Source organism: Homalodisca vitripennis, chromosome 2 (genome assembly GCF_021130785.1).
Source record: "Homalodisca vitripennis isolate AUS2020 chromosome 2, UT_GWSS_2.1, whole genome shotgun sequence".
Classification (NCBI taxonomy): Eukaryota; Metazoa; Arthropoda; class Insecta; order Hemiptera; family Cicadellidae; genus Homalodisca; species Homalodisca vitripennis.
This window is the reverse complement of record NC_060208.1, coordinates 78,285,684-78,303,792: the sequence shown is the minus strand read 5'-3', so window position 1 is coordinate 78,303,792 and position 18,109 is coordinate 78,285,684.

The following is an 18,109-nucleotide window of genomic DNA, read 5'->3' as shown; positions in this document are numbered from 1 at the left end:
TTAACAATATTGCAGTCTGGTAATAATTTATTCTGAAAATACAATTTAATTTTATAATTATCAATCTTACTGCACTAACATCAACTTTTTAAAGTTATATAAGAATTTAACTTGCAGCAGTATTATACTCTTGTAGTGTAACATAGACACCTGAGGCTGAGAGTTTTATATATCAATACAAGTATTAACTAAAGAACACTCGTTAACGCATTCACGATGATGTGCACCCATCGGGTACACGTGATCTTTCACAACTGCTGTTGTATACCGGATCAGGTATTCACAGGGCTTTTGTAAAGTGCGTTGTGCGCCCGATGGGGAAAACATTGCTATGCATTTTATTGTTTGCCTGGCTTGGTGGTATGTTAACTTTGATCCCATGCTTAAATAAATATGTACCTCAGATAATCAGGTACACTGTTGGGCACATGATTGCTTAATTTTTAAGGTAAATAAACTTTTGTAGGTGCCCCTTAGAGTACACTGAGAAGAATGTTAAAAATATAATGAGATAATTGTTTTTATGCAAAATTGCGAAGCATACTTACCTTTCTCGTTATACTTGTTACTCGTTATGTTTGAGGTAAAAAACTCGATTACGGTTTTTTCCATTATTATTGAATTCCATTATTATCCGGATAAACGCTCACAATGTGAACATGTTAGGTAGAAATACTAGACTAACTAAAGAATACTCTGTAAAATAGCAAACATGACTAACTAAAAAACATTCTGTTAAATAGCAAACTTGTCTAAATAAAGAACACTGTTAAATAGCAAACTTGACTAACTAAAGAACACTTTATTAAGTTATAAACTTGATTAATTAAAGAACAGTCTGTTAAATAGCAATACTTGACTAACTTAAAAACATTCTGTTAAATAGCAAACTTGTCTAAATAAAGAACACTTTATTAAGTTATAAACTTGATTAATTAAAGAACAGTCTGTTAAATAGCAAACATGACTAACTTAAAAACAATGTTCAAAAATATGTGAAGATTCATAGTAAGGATATTTACACTTGTAGAGTAACATAGACACACACCTAAGGGTGAAAGTGTTTATTTTTTTATTTAGAATTTTTATAAAATATTCAAATTTTTTTTGAAGATTTAGACATTTGAGTTAGTAAGTCATCAATCTGCTAAGTTTTATAAACATATTTTTAATGGATTATGAAAGTAATGAAAAAAATGGCAGCTTTGCAATATAAAATGTCAGTTTCTTTCCCTCATTTATGTAACTGAATAATGCTGTTAAGAGAGGCAAGGAAAATTTTAAAAAGAGATCAATTGTATAAGTAATTATAAATATTGTATAGTTTGGTGAACACATTTTGAGACAGACAGCTGACATCTGGCAAACATTTGTGAAATTAGTTTGGTTTCAGATTTCATAAAATATCAACTATTACTACACTACTATAAAAAACTTTTACTACACTAGAGTAATAAAAATACTTTGCTATCACAATTTTGATACCATCATTGTTTTAAATGAATAAAATCAATTATAAATAAAATTAGATAGTAGTATAATTTGCATTGTTTTAGTTCTCCCTTAGTGAGACCTCAGGCGAGTAATATTGAAAGGTGCACTCAATTTAATTAATTCATTAACACAAGATACTCAACAAAAAAGAGGGCTCTCTTTTTATGGTTTCTAATTGGCTGAGCTTTAACAAAGCCTATCACTCAAGAGGCTGGAAAAATTACATTTGTGTTTGTCTGTCCACACGATTTTTCAAAAATGAAATGACTTACAGGTTTGAAATTTTGCATGAAGCTTCATTTCTATATGAGCAACACTGACTTTGATGATGGTGGATGTCACTCCATTAGATTTGCCTAAGCATTAGCGAATATTTTACATTGGTCTGAAGGGTAACCATTATGGCAATAATATAATAGCAGAGTAAATTATTTATTTAACAAACTGCGCACAATCATATGTGATTTGAGCATACATTTTAATTTGTAGAATAATACACAAAATCATTATTTTGTGTATTATTCTACAAATTCCACTGCATTCAGTGGAAAATCAACGTTAAAAGTCAGTGACAAGATAAGATTTTAGCTCATACTTTGTGTTCTAGTATCCTCCTTAGCTAACCAGAACTTTTATTATTTCAGCACTACTATGAAACCGAACGTAAAGAAAAATTATTTCAATATTATTTTAGTTATAATATAGCAACATATCTTGAGAAAGATTTCATCATTAGTAGACTTTGAATTTTGCATGAAACTTAATTTCTACATAAATAAGAATCTTTTCTATGATGGTGCGTGTTCAACCATAGAATTTGGCTGGATATAATTTGCCAATTTCATTTCTGTATGATTGTCTGTCTGTCTATCTGTCCACAGGACATCTTGAACATTAAATGAGTTATAGATTAGAAATTTTACGAACCCTGTTATGCCATGTAGTGTGACTTACTCCTACCTTGTACTTATAAGGTGAGGACTTCAGTACTTATTATAAAAGTTGTAACTTTTGATTATATTAGTTATATGATAATTTGTAACTAATATAATCATAGGTGTTACCCAGTAGTACAAATTACTTACCTTGACTAGTAATTGAATTAACAATAACACAAACACAGGTTAATTATAATTGTATATTTGTATATTGCAGATTATTGAGGTTTGGTTGAAGACATGTGAACACACCAAACTCTTCTAATACAGTTGAGATTAGAATCTAGTGCTGAGATAAGTAGTATTCAAAATACTTTTAACAGAAATGTATGTGAAACATTTTCATGTTGTGCTTTAACTTCATTGTATTTTATAATTTAGAAATAAATATTTGAATTCAAAAAGAATTAAGGTTTGAGGTTTCAACAGTTATTTAGTATTAAGTCATTTAAAAACTAAATAAATTAAAGAATCCGTTGTTCAGTGTTTAAATACATTCAAACAAAATCTTTTCATGCAATTTAAAAAATAAAATAGCTAAAGTTTAGATTAGTTGTTAAGTTGTAGAGTTCAATTCTAAAATATAAAAGCTGTTTGATGGTTTTGCTTAAGGGTATTCATAATTTATAGCAGATGTCAGAATATATACTAGTTTCAATTTATTTAATATAGAGGAATGATAGTCTTGAAATGGGGCCAAAAAAAATACAGTAGTTAAAGGTTAAGATTAGCATTTTGTACATTTGTAATGAAACACAACTAAAAAGTATGAATTATTATCATACAAACCAAAACATGTCATTTTTAAAGTTAAACATATTTTATTTTAACATGCTATTATCTAGAGTCATAATGCATGTAAATACTATGCAGCATTTTTATCCTTTTCTTCAGCGATTTATTGAGTTTGCTCACAAAATTGATTAAATTAACCTGTTAAAGTCTTTAATCCTTTGTGGAGGATCAAATTTTAAAATTTTCCTGTTTTCATGAAACATATCTTTTAAAAAGCTGTTGCTATGAAATTAAAATTAACTCTATTAATTACTCTACCTCAAGCGATCTTATTTCTTTAAGAGTAGTACAGTAAAAGTTATAAAACCAGTGGCAGATTTACCAAAAGACCCTATAGGTCCAGGCCCACAGGCCGCATGCTCAAGAAGGCTACGGAATAGAAAATGAAATCAAATTGTATTTCTAACTAGTTTTAATGCAAATGCAGAAACTGAATCTGACATGAAATTGACAACGTAACTAGGAAATGTTTGTCAACGAAAACAAGCAAAGTTAATGTGTATTAACATTGTTTACTTTGCTATGCACCAATAATTTTCTCATAATTTGGTTACTCACATAATAATGTTCTTGTATTTTATTATTTTACATTGCTTCAAATTCAAGAAAAATATCTTTCAAAACAATCATGAATCATAATAATCATTTGGTTATTCTCTGTGTCAACATTTGATACAAAAACATTCATAAAACTCACACGTTTTTTTGGAGTGGGGAGAGGACTATAAATCTTTTCAGACTTTGGGACCCAAGAAAGTAAAATTCACTGCATATAAAATGAAAAAATGGTTCCCTTCAATCATAGCTATTATATTACATTTTGTCAGCTTCTGTTATTTTTCAAAATGATTCTAATATTTTACATTATTTCAATAAATTCTGAATGTGCGAAAAACTGATTAAATAAACATTTTGTTGATAAAATATATATATATATATATATATATATATATATATATATATATTGTTTATATATACACAATTTTACTTGGGTTAATCTCATAGAGTGGTTTCGATTAAATATTCATTGATACATGAAGGGTATTAACTCTAAAAAGGCATGTGACCTAAGAAAAACTCCCAACACAATAAATATATAAATAACTAATTGATGGATTTTTTACTATCTGGCCATATCAAATTTGTTTTATTCTGTAAGCATGAGTAATATTTTTTCAATTTTCAATTTTATAGGAAAAGTTTTGAAATTTGTCATGACATTTTAGTTAAAGGTTTAAAATATTATTTGAATGGAACTGATTACAATTTCTGCCTGAGCCATCTAATGTGAATAAAGCTTATCAGGAGAGAGATTGTGATCTTATATCAGAATATAAACACAGATTCAACTTTGTAGAGTTGGTCTGAACTATGCATCCCATCATCATTTATTTGATTTGTCTTTGTTGTAAGTAAACTTATTATTTTACTTATTTTCAACTTAGTATTGGGGTGCCAGAACATTGCTTACACCAAGCGTATGAATGAATGTACCAAAAGTTCCAAAACTATGAAATAAACAATCCGGTTTTCATTGTTTAAATGATTAAATTGAAGATATGATTTTTAAATCTTAAAAAAGCCAAATAGAAATGCCTTCTTATGACATTTTTTAATTCTTATTATTTAAATCTCATTTATGAGAATTCTATGTTCAATTAACATTGTTTACAAAATGGTATGGCTTATTAATATCCAGTACAAAAGTGTAAATGGTTATCACGTTTGTCAGGAGTATCTACATTTTATTTTCTTAATATAATTAATTGTTCTATTCTTAGCACATATTTATACAGGGAACATTACCTGGTAATTTCATGGTCCCAACTTCTCACTGGTCATATCCATTATGTAAATGAAGAGTCACAAATGATGTAGAAAAGTATTAAGTCCTTTGATCAGAAGAATGTCAAAATTATAATTTGGTTATATACTTTTGAAATATTTGGTATGAGTGCTTCATTTAATAGTGTGCACACCTTTTCCTGTCCCTCTATGTTCTAGTTATCACCCAATTTTAATTACGTTGTTCTGGTATATTCTGTTTTATCAATCTGTTCATTCAATAGTTTATTTGTTTTATGAATATTTATAATTTTGTATAATTGGGATCTCATTAGAATCCCAGATAAGCATTAGAATTATTGGTGTTTAGTGTAATTTCCTTTCAGGAATAAAACAAGTGCTTCGTCTAAAAGAATAGGAAGCTGAAGGATTGCTTTAAAGCAAAAACCCAAGATAGCGGATGCTGCTGGATCTTTTTGGAAAAATTTCCACTATGACAGTATTTTCAACCTCTCTTTGCTGAAATTTGGCTTCATGTAGTAATATTTCAGACGTGTTAACTTTTGTTTTACGCAAGATTTTTGTTTTCTTCTCTATGACGTCTTGCTTCTCTTATTAAATCTGACTTCTGGAGTTCCAACAGAAGAAGTAGATTCTGAGATTTATCCTTCAGCAGAATTTGCTACAAATTTCTTGGAAACCCACACGGAATCATTCATTAAAAATCTATCAGTTGTTTTATTAGATTGATCAAGTGTTCCAAGAACACCACTGCAGAATCTAGAAACATTGTTCTGTAGTATTTTGAAGCTTCGATTTATCTACTTTTATTACTTCGCTGAGAATAACAAATGGATTTTGTGTTCTGTGTTTGTATTTATCGAATATCAATTTTAATTCTTGGTGGGAAATGTCTAACTCTATCTTGACACTGAAAATTATCCATGTAATGTTAATGCATATAAAAAATTTATACATGGTATTATATTTCCTTTAATTGCCCAAACAACAAATACCAGAGCATGTTTTTTGACTTAAAGTGCAGTGGAACATAGTGACTAATTCTGTTATTTATGATGGTTTCTTATATGTACTTCAAACTTAAATTTCAATTACCTTAAAAGTAAGCAAGTATGGGCAATTTTCCCATATGCCACAAGAAAATACGTGAATTGAGCTCTACAATGAGATAGTATCCAGTATGGGGACTCACTCGTCAGGACTTTTTCAAAACTATATTTAAACGGTCAAGTCAACTGTTTAAATGCATATTTAATTTTTTAAAGTTTTTAATGTGAGGATGATTTTTAAATGTCTAAATATTAAGAAAATCAAATTAATTGAAGTAATATATTATCACTTACCTTATTAGTACTCAGAAGCCTAGTTGTTTAGAGCAATTATCATGTCAAATTAAAATAGCAGAAACAAGTAAAGCAATCTCTGTCTGCTCTGGACACCATTGCAATAATGGTAAACAATCAGAAATATGATGATTATTATATCAACAGAAGGGTTCCTTAATAGGTTTAGTTGATACCTACAGATAAGATAAAGCCATGCCAAATAGTTGATCTTATCAATTTTGGCTAGGAATTTTCTTATTTGGGACCACAGTGTGATTTAAGCCAGTTTTGTAATTACTCCTTCAGAGTTGTAATTACATATCACACCCTGTTGAGTAATGTCAATTTTCTTTTTTCTGTGAAAGAGTACATCTTTGTTTCGTGAAGAGGATGAACTCCATTTAACACTGATATGACAGTGACAACAGGATTGTCATTCCACCATACTGCAACTTTGCTTTCATCTTCACACATGTAACTCTCTAATTCGCCTCTTGTTGTATTTCTAAAATTCAATCAAAGGACATTTGTTACTGTATTTGTTTGTACTGCTATCAAGTACAGAACTTGTAACTATAAATTCAACTTACTGAGGCGAGAAACCAAAGATTCTAGTGAAACGATGTGAAAATACAAAAAAGCTCAAGAAATTTACTTTTCAACAGATCCACGAACTACTGACTCATTTAAGCCTAACTCATGTTTTCGTTGGTCACGGCCCTGAAAAACTACAAAACTCATACAATAACCTAGTATTTTTTAGCAATAAACCAAACTGTATCAGGTTTCCACGAATTAACTGTTTGAACAGATGCTGATCAAAGTAAGAAATCGTAGATTTGTCAATTGTCAGGGTAGTTTCCATAGGTGCATGTTTAATGACTGCATATTGAGTTATTCAGAAACGGGTCCAATTATGGCATCCTTGGAGATTGCAGTTGTCTGCAGCATGAAATAATCTAATATTTCTTGAAATCTGTTTCTTCTCATGGATTTTGAAACAAGTATGTTGGGGAATTATCACCCCCCTCCCTTTCGATGTAAAGTAACAAGTACACAGGCGTTTGAGGTTGCATAAAGAACAGACTACCGTGCAATTGAATCAACAATTTCCTCTGTCAAAAAATATAGATGTAAACAGTCTATGGGTTGTGGATTCATCTGAGATTGTGGTGCGCAGTGTTTCAGAATGGTCTATAACAACTTTTGGACGACCTAAGTCACAATTTCCCACATTTCCAATAGGGATGTATGACCCATTTCACCCTGTGAACCTTAGAAGAATGTAGGCAAATCTGTCCAGTAGGCGGCACTTCAGTTGGCTACAATGTCAGTGCTATAATGACACCCAGATCGCAGCGACAGAGATAAAAATGCAAAGCGTTGAGAGAAATGGAGGGGCCACAACAGGCAAATCGAACGTCCGGGAGCATTTTCTGCTTTCGGCGACAAATACGCTCTCCACGTTATCTTATGTAGTGTGGTTGTAGTCTAAACTAAAACAAACATAACCTAAAATAACAGCGACTGCAGTATCTGGTACGTGTGTTGTCCGCAGCAGGGCCACCAACGCCAAAACTACGTTACTTTAAAATTACAAATTTAAAATCATGTCTTGGATAAAACACGATTCATTGTGCAAGGTTTTTAACAGAGGTTATAAACAACATTAAATGAAGTTAAATGACTTGTGAATTGTGGTTGGCAGAACCTAAATCACAAATGTATCATTTGATGACTGACTGACTTTACTGAAAACGTGCACTACTTCCTTATTTTTTATCGACGTCAGTGAACTTGAACTCGTACTTTCACATTCTATTGTTCCCCATTTCTCAACCCACTTTTCTCTCTGCTCATAATTACTTCATTGGAAAGGTGGATTAATATAATTATGTATCTATCATTCATTCATACTTTCACAGAGGGTTAACCTGTTGTATACATAACAACAGTGCACTAATATTCTCTACGTAACCAACGTTGCATTGTGTCTATCTAGCGGTAATAAATTATCGAAATAGTTTTTTTTTATTGCAAAATACTAATCCGCGTGACAGTTTCGTTTTATTGCTTGCGGGGACATGTTATATTTAGGAACATTGCAATAAGGGGGAACTTATATAAACATATCACTTTAGAATTAATTGTCTAGTAGACATGTTTCTTAAAATTTAGTGCCACAATTTAGATTGTGTGGTATCAGCTTGGATTAATATTTGTCTTCTCAAATTGAAATTATTACTTTTTGTTTCTTGATTTTATTAATAACATTTTTACAGGTTTTTGAAGTACGTACGTTTACTTTTATTTAAACTTTTACTATTTACAAAAATCGACTAGATTTTCTTCCAAACCCACCTGCACAAACTAATAGGCTATGTTATTTGTGGCTGAATTTGATCTACTGTGGCTGAATTATAACTGCATTCTTAAAATGTAGCCTACGACTTTACATTACAAATCGTGCAGTTTTACCTGTGGCTTTATTATTTCTATGTAAGTTGGTCCGATTTAGTGGTCTAAATCTAATTTGCTACATAAAGTTTAATAAAATATTCACAAAACCTGCACATTTTTCTTTCATTTCTTTAACTCCTTTCATCAGATAGAACAAAATCACTATTATAATTGTTTTTAATCCACCAATTCTAGAGGGTAAAAAATAAAAGTTGAATTGTGCGTTAATTTATTCATAACAGACCCAGAGGAAGTTTAGACAAATTATTAATCTAAGTGGAAGTTCGATGACGCTCCTATTGTAGGACCAAAATTTCCAGAGGACGGGCCTACGGTAGAAAAGAAGGTTTGAGATGCATTCCAAGATCAATAACAGGCTTATACCACCTTCTATTATTACATATGTGGTCTTTTATTCCTTTATTGGAGGACCAAAGTTTCCGGGCCTACGATAGAAAAGGAAAAATAACATTTAGTAGTTTAACACTACATTGTGTTGAAGGTTACTGTTGTAACCAAACAACCATAAAAAGTAACACTGGAGTGGTTATAAATTTTACTTTAATGAAAATCGGTATTACGAGTACACGGTACTGACAAAATTGAATAAAAGTTATATCGCTTATGGTCCTGCTTTCATGTTTCATTGCTCTTACATGTTTGTCTTAGGTTGTATATAATGTATTAATTTGAATTGGATCCAGACACAACGTCTTCGTCTTCACTACTTAATAGATGGTGTGTCCCAATTGATGATGTAAAAAATATATCAGTATGGCGCTTACAGATTCCGATTCATCATTGTACATATTCATGGAGAACAGAACAAAAGTCAAAATATGTGTTTTGGTTAAAGAAAAAGACAAGTGTAATAGTCAGTGTATGTACAATTACATTCATGTGTTCTTTAGTCAAGGGCTGTCTCTCTAAAAAATTCTTTCTCCGTGTAAGAACGTCTGTCTTTCAGCCATGTTGTCAGCTTCCTACTATAGTTCCTTTATAAAAAAAGCTTTTTTCTTAAAAACTTAAATGATGAGTTAATACAAAATTAAGTTTCTGGCGTAAATCCCAGTGCCTGTCTTGGTTAGTCCTAACTATACATGCAGGACGACTTCTCCCATGTAAAGTGCCTCTACAGTTAATATTTTTAGTTTTTTAAAAAGTACTCGACTACTGTCTTGATAGTTCAGTCATGCAAGGCACTTAATCGTTCTTTTCAATAGAAAGTAGTATTCAATAGGATAAGAAATCTTTTCAGGTTTGATTCAACAACAGTGCAAAATACGAAAGTTTGACTGTTCTTCTTGTTTGTTTAGTTTATTTGAACTGAACCGTGGAAGGCGGGGTGGTTCCCTCAGGGCCGCCTCTGAAACAAATGTCCCAATGACTGCTGGAAAGCAGAAGCATCAATATATATTACTGCATACACTTTAGTGCCGGGGGAATGGTATGGTGCTGAAGTGTAGTAGTTACTGGAGTCGAGGTGATAACAAGCACAATGAAGAAGATGAGCTTGAGTATGAATGGCGTCTATATCGGTGAAGTGCCTAGTGAGGGTCGTTCAGCAATGCCTGATGACGTAAATTCTTGAACAGAGTCTTTAATACAGCTGGTCAATATGAAGTCGCCACGTACGGTTCCCATCTATCACAACTTAACATGGTGTTTTATTCTCTCTTCAGATCAAATAGTCCAGCGTCAATATCCTTTTCTAGGTGCTATAACTATCTGCAGAATTGTCCCTCCTTCAGCACAACGTTTGGTAGCAGTATTCTTTAGCCATGTTTAGGCAATATATGCTTTGTTGTCCATCTGCTCATTTGATTTTTCTGGTAGCCTACTGTTATTACAGTGTCATCTGCGAACATGACAGTATGGCAGATATCTATATGATGGTTTGATAGGTCATTTGTTATCAGCAGGAATGGCCCAATAATGATCCTTGGAACACACCTCTCTGTAATTTTGTTAGAGTTGATTGAGCTTTCGTCATGCAGAGTGTTATAAGAAATACATTAAACTTTCACCAAGTGATGTCTATTATTTAAATAGCTGTCCAATCAGGCTAATACTGTTCTGTCGATTTCTTGACAGTTTAACTTACCAAGTAGGCAGTCATGATTTAAGCAATTATAAGCTGTATTAAAATATAGGTAATGGCTTGTCACCACAGTGCCTTCTTCCAGCTTATCTATTATATTTTCAGTTAGTTGTATAAAATCTGTAGTTGTTAATCTGCCTTTCGAAAAATGATGTTGATTTTAGTGAACAGATTGTTTTGATCCAGGCATAGTAGTATTTAAGGCTATATATTTTCTATATTTTTGAAAATGCTGGTAGGAGAGAAATTGGGCGGTAGCTGCTTGTTTCTGTAGTACTTCCACTTTTAAACTTTGGGTAGATGGAAATGGGCTAATTTCGGATGTTATGGCTATCTATTCTTGACAGCTCTTTGCTAGTTTGGCTGAAATTTCATTCACGCAATCGGATGTCAGTTTTAAGAACACCTTCACTAGTAGCTGGAGACAGAGAGAATTAATTTATTTCCTCTGGTTGTCGGATACGAGTATAAATATATTGGCCAACGTTACTTACTTGGCTACTATCATTTAATGCTCTTTTCGCTGCACTGGCAAAAACGTTGTTGCAGCTATCTGCTATAACTTTTGGTTCCTCTATTCACTTGAAGTATCATTTCATTTTGTTTTGTACTTGTTTCCTTCCTTTCTTGGTTCATGACGTGCCATAATGCTTTTGAGTTATTGTCAGCTTGTTCAATAAAAACAGCATTTTGGTCTTTACGAAGATTTTACGTTTTAGGTCATAGTCCTTATTCTTATTTGCTCTTTCTACTTTGTCTTCCACCAACCCAGTGCGCAGATACCTCTCATTAGTTTGTACCAATGTTCTCTTTAATAGCCCACTTTCCTCATCACAGAAGTAGCCTACTGCAGTGCTTTATTTTTTTTGTTTGAAGTAGTGCAGGTACAGGCAATATCTAAAAAGTACCTAACAATATTGTGGAATGTATACGTTTAGTCAACATCTTTAACTGTCTGGATTTATACCCAATCTTCATTCCTACGAAGTTTTTAGATTGTACTAAGCGCTCACTAAATATTCCTTTCTTTTCCTTTGCGTTTGATATTGGACATTTCTTGCGTATTTATGACTATTATCTGTGATACAAGCTCTGAAAGGCCTGTTTGGACTACTTTTGCGGTAATTTTATTTTGCTGTAGATTAGAACATATCCAGTCTACAGATGTTGATGTGGTTGGAGTAATTTTTTTTTGCTGGAAGCCAATGTCTTGTAATGTTTTAACATGCTAGCAAATCTCTCATATTGTTGTTCTTATTATTTTCTTGTAGGATATCAATATTTACATCTCCCATTAGTACTATCGGTTCCTCCGTACTTAGTCAATCATTGAATGTATTTGAGAGATATTGCATTGCAGCAGCAAGGTTTACTCTAGGTGGTGGGTAAACTAATACAAGGAGTGATTCTTTTTTCCTTTTATTTCATATAGTACGGACTCGCATAGCCTACAGGTTCAGATTCTGAACTGCTCGTTTTTACAAACCAGATGTAATTGTCCACACCTTTTTTAGCAATAGCGGCTACACCACCCTTTACATGTTTTCTACAGAAACCTCCAACTAAGGAATAAGAAAAGCTTATTACTGATGCACAAGCGATAAAATATAAATTAATATTTGTCTCAGAATGTATGTCTTGTATTGCCTATACGTTGGTTTAGGTTTATTTTGCATTCTACTTTATTATCTCTATATATAAAATACAAAGCCCTCACTTACTCACTCACTCTCTACTCAAGAGTTTTGACTGAATAAGCCTTTCTAATCCCTCTCATGTAGGCGATTTTGGCCAAAGCAGGCTTTTCATGCCAACGCATATATATATTTTCTTGATTGATGCAATAATGGAAAAGCTTTATGTTATCGAAAACAACTTTAAAGTGTATATATATATATATATATATATATATATATATATATATATATATATATATAAATCAAGTTCTATAGTATGATTAGCCAAATTTGTATTTCTATTTATGATATGCGGCTTCACATGATTTGTATTATCAGATTCGTCAACTGGTGTAATTTTACATGATAGTTATTACGTAGTTGCACACTTTCATTATGTTTTATCTATAGGTGTAGTATTTGTAATTATAGCAGGTTTCATTCAATCATATCCATTATTTATTGGAATAACAATAAATCCTAAACGATTTAAAATTCAATTCTTCACAAAATTTTAAAATTTTTGGAGTTAATTTAACTTCTTTTCCAAAGCACGTCTTAGTTTAAGAGTATTATCCTGACGCTACTCAAATTACACTTGAAACTTAGTTTCATCAGTAGGGAAATTAATTTAATTGATTATAATTGTAATGTTTATTAATTGAGAAAGAATAATTTCATAAAATAATAATTTAAATTCAATTAAATTATTACAACAACCCCCAGAAGATCATTTTTATAGAGTATTAGACATTTGCAATTGAAGAATATTATCCACTCAAGAAGCAGTATCCCTCATTATAGAACAATTAATTATATTTCACGATCATAGTATAATATGATAATATTTTAATTACAATTACTACAGTTATATAGAGGTTCTACTTATGTTAATAAGTATGTAAATCGATTCTTATTTGAAGACTAATTAGTTGAATTAATCTGAACTATTTTACCAGCAGTTTAATTAATTTTTATTGCCCTATAATTTCTACGAATTGTATATATATATATATATATATATATATATATATATATATATATATATATAACAACACTTTAATTACTATTAAAGCGATTGGTCATCAATGATTTTGATCTCATGAGTATTAATATGTAAAGAAATCGAATTTTATTGTTATATAAAACCAACTATTGATTTGGAATCTAATAAATTTCGATTACACCGATATTCGTGTAGTATTAAAATATAATATTCAAATACGAATTTTAGAAACATTAAGAGATGTTGTTCATTAATGAACCATTCCATCAATTGGAATTAAAATTGCTGCGTTCACAGGACAAAGTAATCAAGGGTCTATTTTAATGAAGCGACCTGAACTATTCATTAGACTATGTTCTGAAATTTGCGGATCTAATAATAGATTTGAACCTATTGCTGTTGAAAGAGTAAGCCTTAAACAATTTATTTATTGGTTAAATTCTTAAATCAATCTTAAATTGGTGTTGATCTCTTAAATCAAATTATAGAATATTAACAAATAATTGTAATGAAAAACTTAGTTTAAACTAAATTATTAATTTCTCAAGTTAAAGAACTATATTTACGTAGTTTTCGTCGTCACAAACATCACCAATATGATGAATGCCATTTATGTTTATATTCGTAATTACTCTAATAATAGTTATAGCAGTGGTATACAATAATTATAACTTATTAAAGTCCAATCAAAAAGAATTTTAAGTTATTCAATACATTTTACGACCGGTACTAGATTACAATGGCCGAAATTAGACGCCTTTTGATTGAACAACTTTTCAGATCTTTGCATGTATATGTTTTCTTTATCGGGACAACAATAAAAATGCTACTAAGGCACTGGAAATACTTTAGACCAGAAGTACAGTACAATGGCTGAATGTAGACGTTTTCTGGACGAAGTAGACTAGACCCACGCATATATTATTTTCTTGATCGGTAAAATGAAAACGCTCCTGGACACCGGCAATATCTTAGACCGGAAGAAGATAAAACTTTGGCCTAAAATAGTTCAAGTGTTACTTAAATTGTTGGGGCTATTCATTCAAATTTTATTGAATGTTGCAGAGAAATCTGTGTATTTCTTTGGTATTAATAAAAAACTGTATCATTCTCCGACTAAGAGCTCCAAAACATCGCTCTTAGATTTAAAGTACAATCCGTTGAACATGGATATGCCTATGACGTACCTGTTATTCAATAATAAATCACGTGTGAGGCCGCGGGTAACTGCTAGTTATTTATAAAAGAATCGATTGTTATTGAATGGCCACTAATTAGCCATTTTGCTGCTAAGTTTCTCTTGACTGAGTAATTGGTTACACATTGAAGTAGTTACCTAAAGCTGGTGTTTAAAGATATTGTCATAGAGTGCTGTACGAGGAATAAACATATTTTCAATTATAACATTATAATGCTAGTTTATATCCGTTTATTTTTATTCTTTTACAGTGATGTTATTTTACGAGAGTTGAAACACACTGAAGTCTCTGGCATCACGTAAGTTTAAACTGCAAATATAATATATGTGCATGAGGTTACTTCATGAGGAATTGGCATGATCATATTTAAAAATAGTAAGCCTATAAAATAAAGTAGTTTGTTTCAAAGTAAACAGTATTGGTGAACGTGTGTTAACGGATCATGTTGTATGTAATTATCATAAAACACGTTTAACATAAACTAAGTTATTGAATGTAAATTATTTTTTCATGGAAATAATGTTACAAAAATAAATTTAGAATAAATAGGTGTGGGACATGGAAGTAACAAATAGTAAAATTAACACAAGAAATTGTTAGCTAAATGTATATTTGTAAAAATATCGTGCAAAGTATATGCACACAATAATTAAAGTGTTGCAGATAAGCACATGCCAAACACCACAAAATGTGTGTGTGTGTGTGTGTATATATATATATATATATATATATATATATATATATATATATATATATATATGTATATATGTGTGTGTGTGTGTGTGTGTGTGTGTCTGTTCAAGTTCAAGTTCAAAAACGTTTATTTTCTTGTAATATAGAAAGACATACATATTCCATGAGTTCTGTTGAACTCGCGCGGAATAATTTTTATACTAAAACGTACTTAAGAAACAATCAGTTGGCATGTGATCTATGCTATGTAGCTATTCTTCTATACAACTAACATAATTCACAAATGTTCTTAATTTTATCTTTTTAAAATTGTTATGAGCAATTCCAAATCGCATAGTGTAACTATGAACCAGCTAATATTACCAATGTTATTCAATATTAAATTTAAATATACGAATTATTAAATAAATAGATAAGTATAAATATATATAAATATATATATATATATGTATATAAATAACAATAAAATATAGATAGAAATAACAAGAAACAAATTACTTAAAATTCAGGAAATTCCAGCAGACAATAGGGCTGGACACCGGTCTGGGCACACAAACCCGAACACACGTTACCCAATCCCAATTACTCGGTTACAAATAACAGCGGAACATAATGAAAGCAACAACAATAAAAAATACCTAAATAACGACAACAAAACAGCTGAATGAAACAACAAGTAATAGAACAATTAAACATAAAAAATAAAAAACATGTGTGTGTGTGTGTGTGTGTGTGTGTGTGTGTGTGTGAGAGAGAGAGAGTGTGTGTGTGTGTGTGTGGTGTTTGTAGGTTGTTGTGTTACATATTCATTCAATTGAAGTTTGATTGCATTGTAAACATTTACATAACCACTTAGATTTGATGAAAATATTTTAAACTGATTCCCAGTTTGTGATTTACCACACATATCCATTAATATTAACACCATTGCACAAGTCTCTTGAACGAAACCGTATTACATTGTTCGGAAGCTGAGGAATATCCTACCCCAACAACTTAAGCCTCTGAAAAGATATGAATTCGAGAAGAATCTTCGGAGTTTCATGGTCAGTGACCCGATCTACACTATAAAGGAATTCATGGGTCTTGACAACCACCTGGCGTCAGACAAGATTCTTAGTTGAAAAAAAAAAAAAACATTAAACCCTGACACCTGTACAATCTGTATATTATTACTGTATTTAAAACATTATTGTACTTGAAATTATTACAAATAAAGTTCAAATAATTTGACTAGTTGAGTGTATATATATAAAGAACAAATGAAGGGAACAAAGTGTACCGAAAATGGAGTTCCCGGCCTCAAAATCTCAACATTTTAAAGAGTCAACCCTTCACATATGGCACATTGATTAAAAAACATGTTGCTTTTAAAAACACGGATTTTACACAAAACTTAGCAGTTTTTACAGTTAAAACAGTTAAAAAAGTAAAATAGTGAAACTTTCAAAATTTGTATCTGCAATAAATCCAATTATGTTATACATGAACATATTTATTAAATTTGGGCATTTTTGAAAATAAATATTTAAAATAGTTACAATAAGCGTAATTTAAAACATATACACGGAAGAGTACATCGTGCTGTATCTTATTTTAAACGTCAAACATAAAAAAAGAAAATAGTTTTACAATTACAGTATACCATTTGTGTCGTTTAGGATTCCTGCACACTGGCTTAGCTTAAATGGTACTGAAATCGTTGGAGCTGTTCAATCAAATAATTTATCATGAAATGTTGCATAAAATTTCGAGTTAGCCTATATTATTGGTGTTTTTAAAACTGTTTGAACCTCCGGAGCTCCGTAACACTGATCTGAATTCAAATTATTCCAAAACGTATCAGAGTATATGAAAATGTTCCAGTGACGAGCACTTAGGAGTGCATTTAAAAATATGCCTACGATGTCCTTGTTATTGAATACGAAAGATTCGTGGGAAACGCGAGTACTGTTATATTATATATAATAATATGTTAACAAATAAATATTCATATATATATATATATATATATATATATATATATATATATATATATATATATATATGATAATTTTAACAATTATTATAGATATGTCAGAGTAAAATATGAAACTATAACTCAATTACTTGTATATTTAAAACATTACCCTTGAATGAAAAAAGTAAATACAAACTAAACAGTGAGTATGTTAAATTGTATTACACTTTCAGCAAAGAATATACGAGTATATAATCTGTTTTCCATTTCCATACGATCACTTTATTAGGAGAGCAGAACACAGCTGGCGTTGATTAAACAAACATAACTGGTTGGTAATACTGCCGGGGAATCATAACATGTAACCCATCAACCCGTCCTTGAACAATTATAAACCCAAACCAACTGAATCATAAATGTTTAATCTGTTGAATTTTAAATTTATTGGTTTTAATGAAAACATATATAGCATAAACATTTGTGTGAAATAATTAAGGTTTATTGTTTTTTAATAAGCATAATGTAGTGTTGTTTATGATACTGTTAAATTATTTAATACTAGCTAACCCGGCGAACTTCGTACCGCCTTAAATGGACCACAGCATCCACATTGGTGCTTGAAATGTGCAGAATAAAAGACAAAGTAAAAAATAAAT